The following is an 11,118-nucleotide window of genomic DNA, read 5'->3' on the forward strand; positions in this document are numbered from 1 at the left end:
AGAAGAAGCCTGGCTTATGCTTCAACATGACCACACACTTAGAACATTACGGGTGTCTTTAAAAATGCATCCCCAAATGACAGAACTTAGCTGAGCTAAGAGATTTACATAAAGTCTCAGAACCCCTTGCTGATTTCAGGCTTGCTTTAATAAACAATAAAAGCGCTGTTAGCGTTCTGTAACTACTTGGTAGTAGAAATTGCTCAGCACAGTGATTGAGAGGTCTGTTTCTGTTAAACTATCCTGCCAAACAGCTGTCATCTTCTTAAGACAATCAGTGTCTGCTTTCAAAATATCATGACTGGGCTTCTTGTTGACATCTCCCCCCCCCCCCCCCCCAAAAAAAAAGAAGTGGGTGAGGAGGGTCATTGGACCCTAACTCATGCATCCAGTCAGTCCTCCCAGCTAGTTCTATGCTGTAGAACTTTGTACTTGGCTTCAGGTTTCAGGGAGGGACCAGAGTACATAGACTTTGGAAGACTTAAGGAAGGGCTCTGTACCTATGAAGCTGTGGGGAAACTTTCACCCATGTTGGGAGCAGACCTTCCAGTGCTTTAAGGTCATCCATGCTCCTGACCATAAACACTCCCCCATGTTCTGTATCTAAACCTAAGAAACCAGTGATTTGAATTGAACTTTGGTTTGTCATTGGAACCATATGAGAAGATGATAAATAATGAGAAAATTCTCCCAACAGTCTATGAATTCATTCTACTTCATTATATCATATTGGCAATGCCTGTAGTTACAAAAATTTTGAAAGCCAGATTTTTACAAAAGTTGTCTTTTGGATTTTCTTTTATTTTAACTGCATATCTCTATTCTTAGGAATTACTTATTGATTGGGATAAGCTTAAAATTGATTTTCAATTTAATTAGATTTAGATGCCTATGGTACTAATCAAACCCAATTCTAAGTTTTATGTTGCGGGAATTTCCAGAGACTGACATGTGGAACAGTAAGTCAGAAAGGAAGACCAGTCTGGAATGAGGACAGTACCCTCTAGTAGGTTGTATTTCCTCCATTTAAGTTGTTTCTATAGGGAACTTATCATAGTGATGAAAACCCAACTTGTTCTAATTGAATGGCTTAAATCTGTGTGTTAATTTTGTTTCCATTACTACACTTTATTTTTAGTCATTCATACTCTTTCTCATTCACATTCGTAATGATTTCTCAGAATCTGTTATAGACTAATTGTATCAGGATCATTGGAATATATTATCCCTGGAATCTTCCAAACAATATGTGGGGGAAGGGACATATGCAGAGCAGAGGATATTCCTTAGGATTCAAGATCTTGCAACGCTAATGTTTGTGTGGAGCTGAGCTGAGCTTCTTTAATGCCTACATACTATTTTACTGTCAACTAAGATAGAAAGAAATACTAGCCTCTGTAACTTTTATAACTGAACCCAATGCTAATTGGTACAATGGCACCCCCTCCCCCACTTCACGCATACATACACACATACATACACACAATGGACATAAACATATCATCTCTTAAATATGACAGAGCATAATGTTTTTCTACTTATAAATGATTCTGGTTGGCATTTTCTGTTTTGCCTGTGTATCTTTATTTATTCTTACTAAAACGTCAGATCTCATGCAGAGAATTTAACCACTGTGTTCATTGCTGTATTTTTATTCCCTAACCAGCACATAGTAATAATTTAATAAATATTTGATAACTGGGTGAATGTTTTTTCGTAGCACTAGAAAGGAACTGTAAGTGATGCAACTCAATTGTCTTTCTTTCCTAACTAGCTTTTAAAAAAGTACTTCCATAAGATTCATTTATCTTTAAATTTTAAGGCTTAGTCATTCTGTAATATAATGTCTAGTTATAAATTTTATTTCACCAATCTTATCTAATATTTGTTTTGCCTGAGATAATTTTTATCCTATTTTAGTTATGGTAGTTTGTTTTCCTTCATGTTTCTGAAACTGTTTCCATTTAATGTTCTAGAACTTTCTAGTTTTTCTGACTTCCATATATAATTTTTATTTTCTTATTTTTCCTCTTAGATTGTGAGACCATTCACTCTAACTGAATTTCTAATTCACTATTTTAAGTCCCCTCCCCCTTCTTCATTTTTTTTTTAACATGGTCTCTTATTCATATCCAAGAAAGTCTTTCTTTAGATTCTTTGGTTGATTTTATTTTTGTATAGCCTTTATTAGAATTATTTAAAACCTGAATTATGAATTTAAATTTAATGTCTTTTTCCTTATTTTTATGATAACTCACTATAATATGTTCAATTGTCAATTTCTCTATTCTGGGTATGCATGTCTTACTCTCCTTTCCAGAACTGTGAAACATGGTTAATGTTCCAAGTGTTGTTTTCTCATATGTACCTAAATGGTTCTATCAAATCAGAAAAGTTCCCAAGATTAGAAGTTGTAATTAGTAATTCCACATAAGAAATTTGAGAAGCATTAGGTTCCCTGCTAATTTTAAGGAGAAAATATGCAAGAAACAATTAAATTTCAAGGGAAAATTATAGCATGTCACACGTGTGACTTACAAAGTGAAGCTAAAACCCACTAAAGCTTGTTATTCTTTTATTAGTAGCTACACGTTCTTCTTCCAGACTCTGGAAATTATAATTTTATTTTCTTCATGTGGTTTCAACCTTTTAAAATTTCTCATGTAAGTGAGACAGTAATGTAGATGTGGCATATTTTGCTTGGTACAATGTCCTCTAATTGGTACATATTGAATGAGACAGATTTTTTTCATTTAAAGATAAATATGATTTCATTGTATATAATAGTTCACTACTATTGGATTCTGGTCAGTTACATCTTTTGTCTCTTTTCAATATTGCTGCAGGGAACATGGAATTAGATATTCTTCTAACATACTGACTTCCATTCATATGAACATGGAATTAGATACTCTTCTAACATACAGACTTCCATTCATATGAACATGGAATTAGATATTCTTCTAACATACTGACTTCCATTCATATGAACATGGAATTGGATATTCTTCTAACATACTGACTTCCATTCATATGAACATGGAATTAGATATTCTTCTAACATCTAACATACTGACTTCCATTCATATGAACATGGAATTAGATACTCTTCTAACATCTAACATACTGACTTCCATTCATATGAACATGGAATTGGATATTCTTCTAACATACTGACTTCCATTCATATGAACATGGAATTAGATACTCTTCTAACATCTAACATACTGACTTCCATTCATATGAACATGGAATTGGATATTCTTCTAACATACTGACTTCCATTCATATGCAACCTGAAGTGAGATGACAGAATTATGTGCTAGTGCTGGTTTTAGTTTTTCTCAAAACCTTCTATGTTATTTTGTATAAGGGCAGTGTTAATTTACATTTTTACCAACATTGTAAAAGAGTTCCCATTTTTCTGTATTTTCTCTTTCTTCATTTTGATCAAAGTCATTTAACAATTGTGAAGTAATACTTTGTTGTAGTTTTGTCTTACATTTCCCTAATAGTGAGTGAGCAGAGCTCTTCATCTCAGGATGCCATTTGAATGTCTTTCTTTTGAGAAATATTTGCTCACTTTTTGTCTACTTTTAATTGGATGATTTGCTACTTTACTATGTAGTTGCTTGAGTTACTTAAATATTTTCAGTACTAACTCCTTATCAGATATATAACTGACAACTTCCTTCCTGTAGGGTAGTTTTGGATTACTTTTGTACTTGTAAAAAATTTATTTTCAAGAGTTTATAAAAGTTTATTTTAAAATATTATAGCAAAGTTAAGGAAATAGAGACGTATAAAAGTAAGGAATAAACAAACCAAATAGAAATTATTGGTAGTAGAATATGTTAATTACAAAACTTCATTTTGTGAGCAACTGTAGTTTTCAATAGTTCCCAATTAGCTACACAAACACCGAGAAACACCAATGCAAATGGGAAATATAAAAGAACATATTTTAGAACTAAAATAAAAATATATCCATAAGTGTATAAGGTAGAGTTGGCTCTTTTGTCATATTACACAAGCCGAATAATGACAAAATACAGGCAGTACATTCTATCATCTTTAAAGGAAGCTTCTATGGGTATAAGAGAATCTATGACAACTATTTTACTAAACCTGCATAATCCCTAACAAAAATATATAAACATTTGTTCGTATACCCACAGTGAAGTATGGCTATATTCTTCATCCCTGATCAGGGAAACTTCTCTTGGCAACAGACAGGGACTATAGCAGAACACTACAACCAGTTAAAATGCAGAGTTGTGGAACCCAGTCCCAGTGGATACTTTTACAAACACCTCCACACCTAAAGCTCAAGAATTTTCCTCTACTACAATTTACCTAAACTGCATTTTTTAAATGAGGACAAGGATATTATACAAGTAGAATATGTTTATTTGGAACATCACAGTGTGAATTTAAATTTCATCTATGACTATTTTTTCTCTTTTGCCACACGATGGTGGTATTGCTTCTTGTAAGACACAAAAATAGATTTCAGATGCCAATATTTAAAGTATGTATTTGTATGTATATTATATGTTATGTCCAAGGAAACATAGCAAAAAAGAATTAGTTTTATAAAGAGTAGAGTCTCCTATGCATTTATTATTATTATCATTACTATTTTTGGTATTTTGAGAGAGGGTTTCTCTCCAGCTTTGGAGCCTATCCTGAAACTAGCTATTGTAGACCTCAAACTCACAGAGAGCCACCTGTCTCTGCCTTCTGAGTGCTGGGATTAAAGGCATGTGCCACCACCACCCAGCTACATTTTTGTTATTTGTAAAAAGCAAGAAACATTGATGCCAGTATTTCCCAAGAAGTGCAATTTCTTCTTTAGAAAACCAGACTCATCATGAATATTTTTGTCATCTCCTATCAAAGGGAATCTTGTTTTAGCTTTCAAATTACTATGGCATTTAATTGACTTGTATAGGTAATTTGTTTCCTCCTTAGTATCTGTGTATATTTATATTAACTAAAAAGTGTAAATGATTGGTTACATTCCTTGGTAATCTCACGCAGCAAATTTAGGATCAGTGGCTGGCTTGGAATTTGTCTGGTGTTTTGATCTGTTCTCAGAGAGAAATTTCTGCGTCATCCTCTTTCCAGAAAGTCTCTGCTACCATAAATTCCTCAAATAAGGGTTCTGTTTGCTTTTATGCTCAGCACTATGTAGTGTTTCTTGGAGGCTACATGACCTCATTTTCCTAAATTCAAAGAAATTTAATTTATCTGGAGGTAACTTTCTTGTTGGGAATTATGGGATGGCATGTTTACTTCTTGTATTCAGTTACAACATGTCTTGCACCTCCAAAAAGACTGACAGCAAGAGAAGGCACATTTGTTCTTGTCCCTCTATATCCAATAAGTCATAAATTGTTAATTTTCTCACACCAATCATAGATTTACTGAACTACAAAATCTTTGGATTTCTGGTTATTTGTTTTCAGAAGTACACTTTTCATTTTTATTTTTATTTATTTTTATTTTTGGTTTTTCGAGACAGGGTTTCTCTGTGGCTTTGGAGCCTGTCCTGGAACTAGCTCTGTAGACCAGGCTAGTCTTGAACTCACAGAGATCCGCCTGCCTCTGCCTCCCGAGTGCTGGGATTAAAGGCGTGCTCCACCATCGCCCTGCTAGAAGTACACTTTTCAATAACGTTCTATGACAGGTAGGTTTAGAAGAGGAAATAAATCCCTCACCATTTTGTTCCAGTTAGCTTTTTGTCAGTGTGGTGAAACAGCTAATCAGGGTAGCTCATATCTCTGGATGCTCAAGAGAAAAATGTTGGAACCTGTTTGCTCTTTTTTTTTTTTAAAAAAAAAAAAAGCTATGTTAAGTCCTTATATCATCAGTGGTGGGGATGTGCACATCACAAACAGACAAGAAGTGCTGGCTGGTGCCAAACTAAGATATTACCCTTCTCATGAGAACTGTCAATGAGTACTACAAGAGATAAATTATAGAGGCACATATTCAATGGTTTGAAGTTTCCCGCTAGACCCCACCTCAGAAATAACATTGCATCTAAATAACATCACACTGGGGACCTGTCAATCCTTGGGTACACTCAAGCCACAACAGAATTATAATATCTGATTATGTTGAGAAGACCAGCTTCATATATATATTTTTCAACAATATTCAATAAAATACTTGCAAACTGAATCCAAGACTAAACAGAGTAAACCCCTCTCTTCTCTCATTTTATATTTCCTCTGGTGCTGGGACCTGGATTTGTTTTTGCATTGATCTTGTGTAGCTCAAGGTGGCCTTGAACTCACAGAGATTCTGTTTCCCAAACCATAGGATTAAAGGTGTGTGTCACCATTACCTGACCTGTAGTGGCGTAGCTTTGCCTCTGGTCTTCAGGCAAGATTTATTTATTAAAATACAAATAATGTACCCCTAAAGAATGGCTGTGGGGTGGTGTGGAACAGAAACTTCCATCTTCAAATGGTGCCTAAACTTTTGGCAACAATTTCCACATGGGGACTGAAAAAACTTTATAAAAAAAAAAGGATTCTAGACAGACAAGAATAGAATCAAATGCAGCTTCTTGGTAACCATCTTTTCTCTGGAAGTATCTGTTTGCTTGGAGTGAGCAGAGGCACCAGTCTTTTAAGAGAAGCTTCCTGACTCAGCATTAGAGGTAAAATCCTCACAGCTCTTAAGAGGCCCTGCCACCAAACACTTAAATAGTTATTTTGAAAAGCTGGCAGCAGGCTTTTGGTGGTGGAATGTACCTAGCAACTCCTCAGAGTTGTTGCAACAAACACAGCTCCTACCAGTACCTCCAAAATGAAGCTAGACTCTCAGAAAGCTAAGAAATCAAAAGAAGTCAGTCATCAAAGATGCAGCTTTAATACTAGCCATGCTGCCTAGCAGATTTTAGACTTATGTGCCCAGAAAAAGATAGAGATATACACTAAAGACAGATGCAGACAAGAAAAAATCCTTTAAATGGTTTACAGTGTATTTAAAGTTATATGTAGGTTTGGGAGAGAAAGGAAAAAGGAAAGAGAAAGTCCTTTAAAAAAGAAATGGAATAGTGTGGTGGTGCACACCTTTCATTCCAGTACTTGGGAGACAGAGGCAGGTGAATTTCTGTGAAGTCAAGGTGATTCTGGTCTACAGAGTGAGATCCAGAACAAAGATACAAGGAGAAACCCTGTCTCAAAAAAAAACCCAAAAATTAAAAATAAAAATAAAAGAAATAGAGTTTAAAAAACATGTAAAGATGGAAAATACACAAAGAATCTGGATACTATATGTTATTGTGCTATCTTTGAATTGTTTGACTGCTAGGGATGGAGCAACAGCTGCTAAAGGATATTTGATTATAAGTGCTGCTGGATTAATCCAACATATATATTTTGAAAATGCCTTGACTTCACATTTTAAGTCAAAAGATATGTTACTTTGGAGAACAGGTTTTGCTTTTATTTCCACAGAAAATTAGAGGCAGTGTGTCATTTCTGGGTTAAGAAAAATCAGGTTTGAACAAGGAAGATCGCCTGGAGGAACTCTACTGGACATGGATGGCCCAGATGATTCAAAGTTTCAGAACACCTCTGTTGCAATTTCCTTTAAATTCTGCATCTAGAACAGTCTCAAGACTAGTGACTGAGATGATCTAGCCTACAGAATACTCCTGTCAGTACTTGACCATATTTCTAAATTCTCTTTGGGTCCCCATAAGATTATCAGCACCCCCAATCAGCAGAAAGTAGCCTAGAAAACTAGGCCAATATTTCCCCCAAATAGATTATGGATGTTTACCTTTTTTTTTTAAAGAGTGTTGCTTACAGATTGTTATGGATAATGATCATGAAAAACACTAAACAAAGGAGATTACATTCAGAGTTCTTGTTTCTGTTTTGAAAAGAAAAGAAGGGGGAAATGCTGTGTGATAATGCCCTTGTACACTGTAAAAATTTGTCACTTGTATTAGCTTAAGAAAACACTGATTGGCCAGAAGTCAGGCAGGAAGTAGAGTTGTGTCAAATAGACTAAGAGAATTCTTGGAAGAAGAAAGGCAGAGTCAGTCACCAGTCAGATGCAGAGGAAGCAAGACCAGATTGCTGCCCTGAGAAAAGGTACCAAGTCACGTGGCTAAACATAGACAAGAATTATGGGTTAATTTAAGTTGTAAGGGTTTATTAATAGTAAGTTTGAGCAACAGGTCAAATAGTTTAAAATTAATATAAGCCTCTGTATGCTTCTTTGGAACTGAATGGCTGTGGGACCAGGTGGGACAGACATTTCTGTCTACAAATCACCACTAATTTTCAAAAAAAAAAAAAATTACAGACTAGGACACCAATCCCTGTCACAAAATATTTTACCTAAAATCTGTCCTGCCTGCAAGATGTGGTTGGGAAATAGTGGCTCAAAGCTTATGGGAGTGGCCATCTAATGATTTATCTAATTTAAGGCCCATACTTCCAGAGGGAGTCAATTCTAGATACTACCTGGATTGCCAGGAACAGGAAGCTGGATGGTTCAAAGACCTATGTTAGTAACAAACACGACTGGAAAAACAAACAAACAAATAAACCAACCAAATAAATAAACAAATGATTGCTAATGATATTCTGCTGGGATCATAGATTGGTGCTTGCAGCAAAAATTCTAATTATTCTTAATAATAAAAACCTAGAGTCAGATATTAGAGGGTGAAAGCTGAAGGATCAGAGAAGAGTAGCCAGCTAAGAGAGTTTCTATCTCTAAAAAAGGGGGTGATTCTGTCCTCAGACTGCATCTCAGTCTGCACTGATGCTCACACTGCATCTTAGCTCCTGTCTCCTGCCTTATATTCTTCTTTCTGCCCAGTCATATGACTTCACATCTCTACCTTCCTGGTGCTGGGACTAAATACGTGAGCCACCACTGCCTGGTTCTGTTTCTCTTTGAGCCTGAATCAATCTACTGTAACTAAGGGTGGCCTTGAACTCACAGAGACCCAGCTGCCTCTTTCTCCCTAGTTCTGGGATTGAAAGTGTGTGCCACTGTTGGGCTCCAAGGTTAACTAGTGACTTAGTTCTGCACTTTGATCTTCAGGCAAGCTTTATTTGTTAGATTACAAATACAATATCACTACAGGTGCCAAGCACAATCATCATTAGAAAGGCTTCCTCCAGCATCTGATGGGAATAGATACAGGGGCCCACAGATTCAAGATAACACCATGAGAGATTAGTTGACAGGATTTAATTACAGAGGGGAGCTTGTTTTCAGGCATGACTGCTTGATGATGGAGCCACAATTTTGTACCCCTCTTTCTCAGCAGTGTGCTGAAACTGACTACTTTCACGAGTGCAATGAGGCTGCAGAATTCCAGGAGCTAGGTTTCCATCACATTATTCACAGGAAGATTGTCTTTATTCCACCAATTCTATTCTGATATTCATTATTATCTTATAAATTTAAGTCATGTGATGAGTTTTTTTTTTTTCTCAAGCAGTCTTTAATGAAAACTGTATGAGACGCCCCTACTCCTGCATCTTCTCAATCGTTTCTTCCTTGTATTTGCCCTTCTCCTTTCCTACTTGTCGAGACTTGGCTTTCCTTTCCAGGATCTTCTTTCGGTCTTTGTCCAGCTTTAGCCTGGTGATCACCACCTTGCTGGGGTGGATGCCCACGTGGACAGTTGTGCCATTAGCCTTTTCCCGCTGCACCCGTTCAATGTAGATGACGTATTTCTTCCTGTACACTTGGACCACTTTGCCAATCTGCTGGCCTTTGTAGTGTCCCCGGACAACCTGAACTTCGTCAATGTGATGAGTTCTTAACTAGTTGAAATGGTCAGGGCGATCTTCCACGTGAGTTAGATGTGCTTATATTTGAGCAAGTTATTTTGTCAGGGAGATATTTTGGCATTTGGCTTAATGCATTCTGTGCTTCCCTGCATACATTCCCTTTAGTTTGTCGGTCATTCAAATAAGAAATATTTAGGCAACGTTTCAGGGCTGAAGCAAGAAGCAACATTCTTGAATGAGAAGCAGAGCATGAATAGTGTAAAAACTGGACTCCACATAGCCAATCTTTTTTCTTTCTTTTTCTTCTTCTTTTCTTTTTCATTTTTTGGTTTTTCAAGGCAGGGTTTCTCTGTGTAACAGCCTTATCTGTCCTGGCACAGATACCTTGTATACCAATATAGCCTCAAACTCACAGAGATCCACCTACCTCTGTCTCCTGTGTGTTGGGACTAAAGGCATGTGCCACCACTTCCAAGCTACATAGCGAATATTTAAATTGTATTACATACAAGATCTTGAAATTTATCCTGACTGGATAGTAACAATTTAACTAAAAAAATACCTGTAAGGATAATTGGAAGTAGTCAAAAATCAGAGTCCACTAATGTAGAATTAATTAAATATTATTACACCAGAATAAAATGATATATAATGTATGATAGAGCCTTCAAATGTAACAATGAGAAAAATATTTACTAATAAGCAATTATTCTAGATAAAAGTGATTAAAGTCAGATCACATAAAAATATTCACTGAAAAATACACCAAACTATAAAGAGACTTTACCTAAGAATAGAAGTATAGATCATTTTTGTTTCTGCTACAATATTCCTATAACTATGCATCATATTTCCCAAGTTTTTCTCATATTTATGAGCTATTCCAGTGTTCAGAAACATTCATTTTTGCTTAAAATAATAAATAAAATCCATATCTTTAAAAAATGATGTGGGATGTCTTTTGTATATATGTTTCTAAATAATAAAGCTGTTTTAGCCAATGGCTTAGCAGAGTAATGCCAGATTGGAAATCTACAGACAGATATAGAGAAAAAGAAGGTGGCATCAGGTCAGATGCCAGCCAACTGCTGAGGAAATAAGACATATAGAAAATAAAGTAACAGAAATGGGTCAATTTAAGATGTAAGAGCTAGCTAGAAATATGCTTAAATCATCAGCCAAAAAATGTTGTAATTAATATAGTTTCTGTGTGATTACTAGGGTCTAGGCAGCCAGGAAATGACAATACAGTTTCTATTTTGTAAAAAAAAAAATATTGAACTTAGGTAGATGGAGAAGACAGAATTGAATTATGGGAGAAAGAAAGCAGAGTGAG

Source organism: Microtus oregoni, unplaced genomic scaffold (assembly GCF_018167655.1).
Source record: "Microtus oregoni isolate MIOR12 unplaced genomic scaffold, Mior012 000000F_ref0000247, whole genome shotgun sequence".
Taxonomy (NCBI): Eukaryota; Metazoa; Chordata; class Mammalia; order Rodentia; family Cricetidae; genus Microtus; species Microtus oregoni.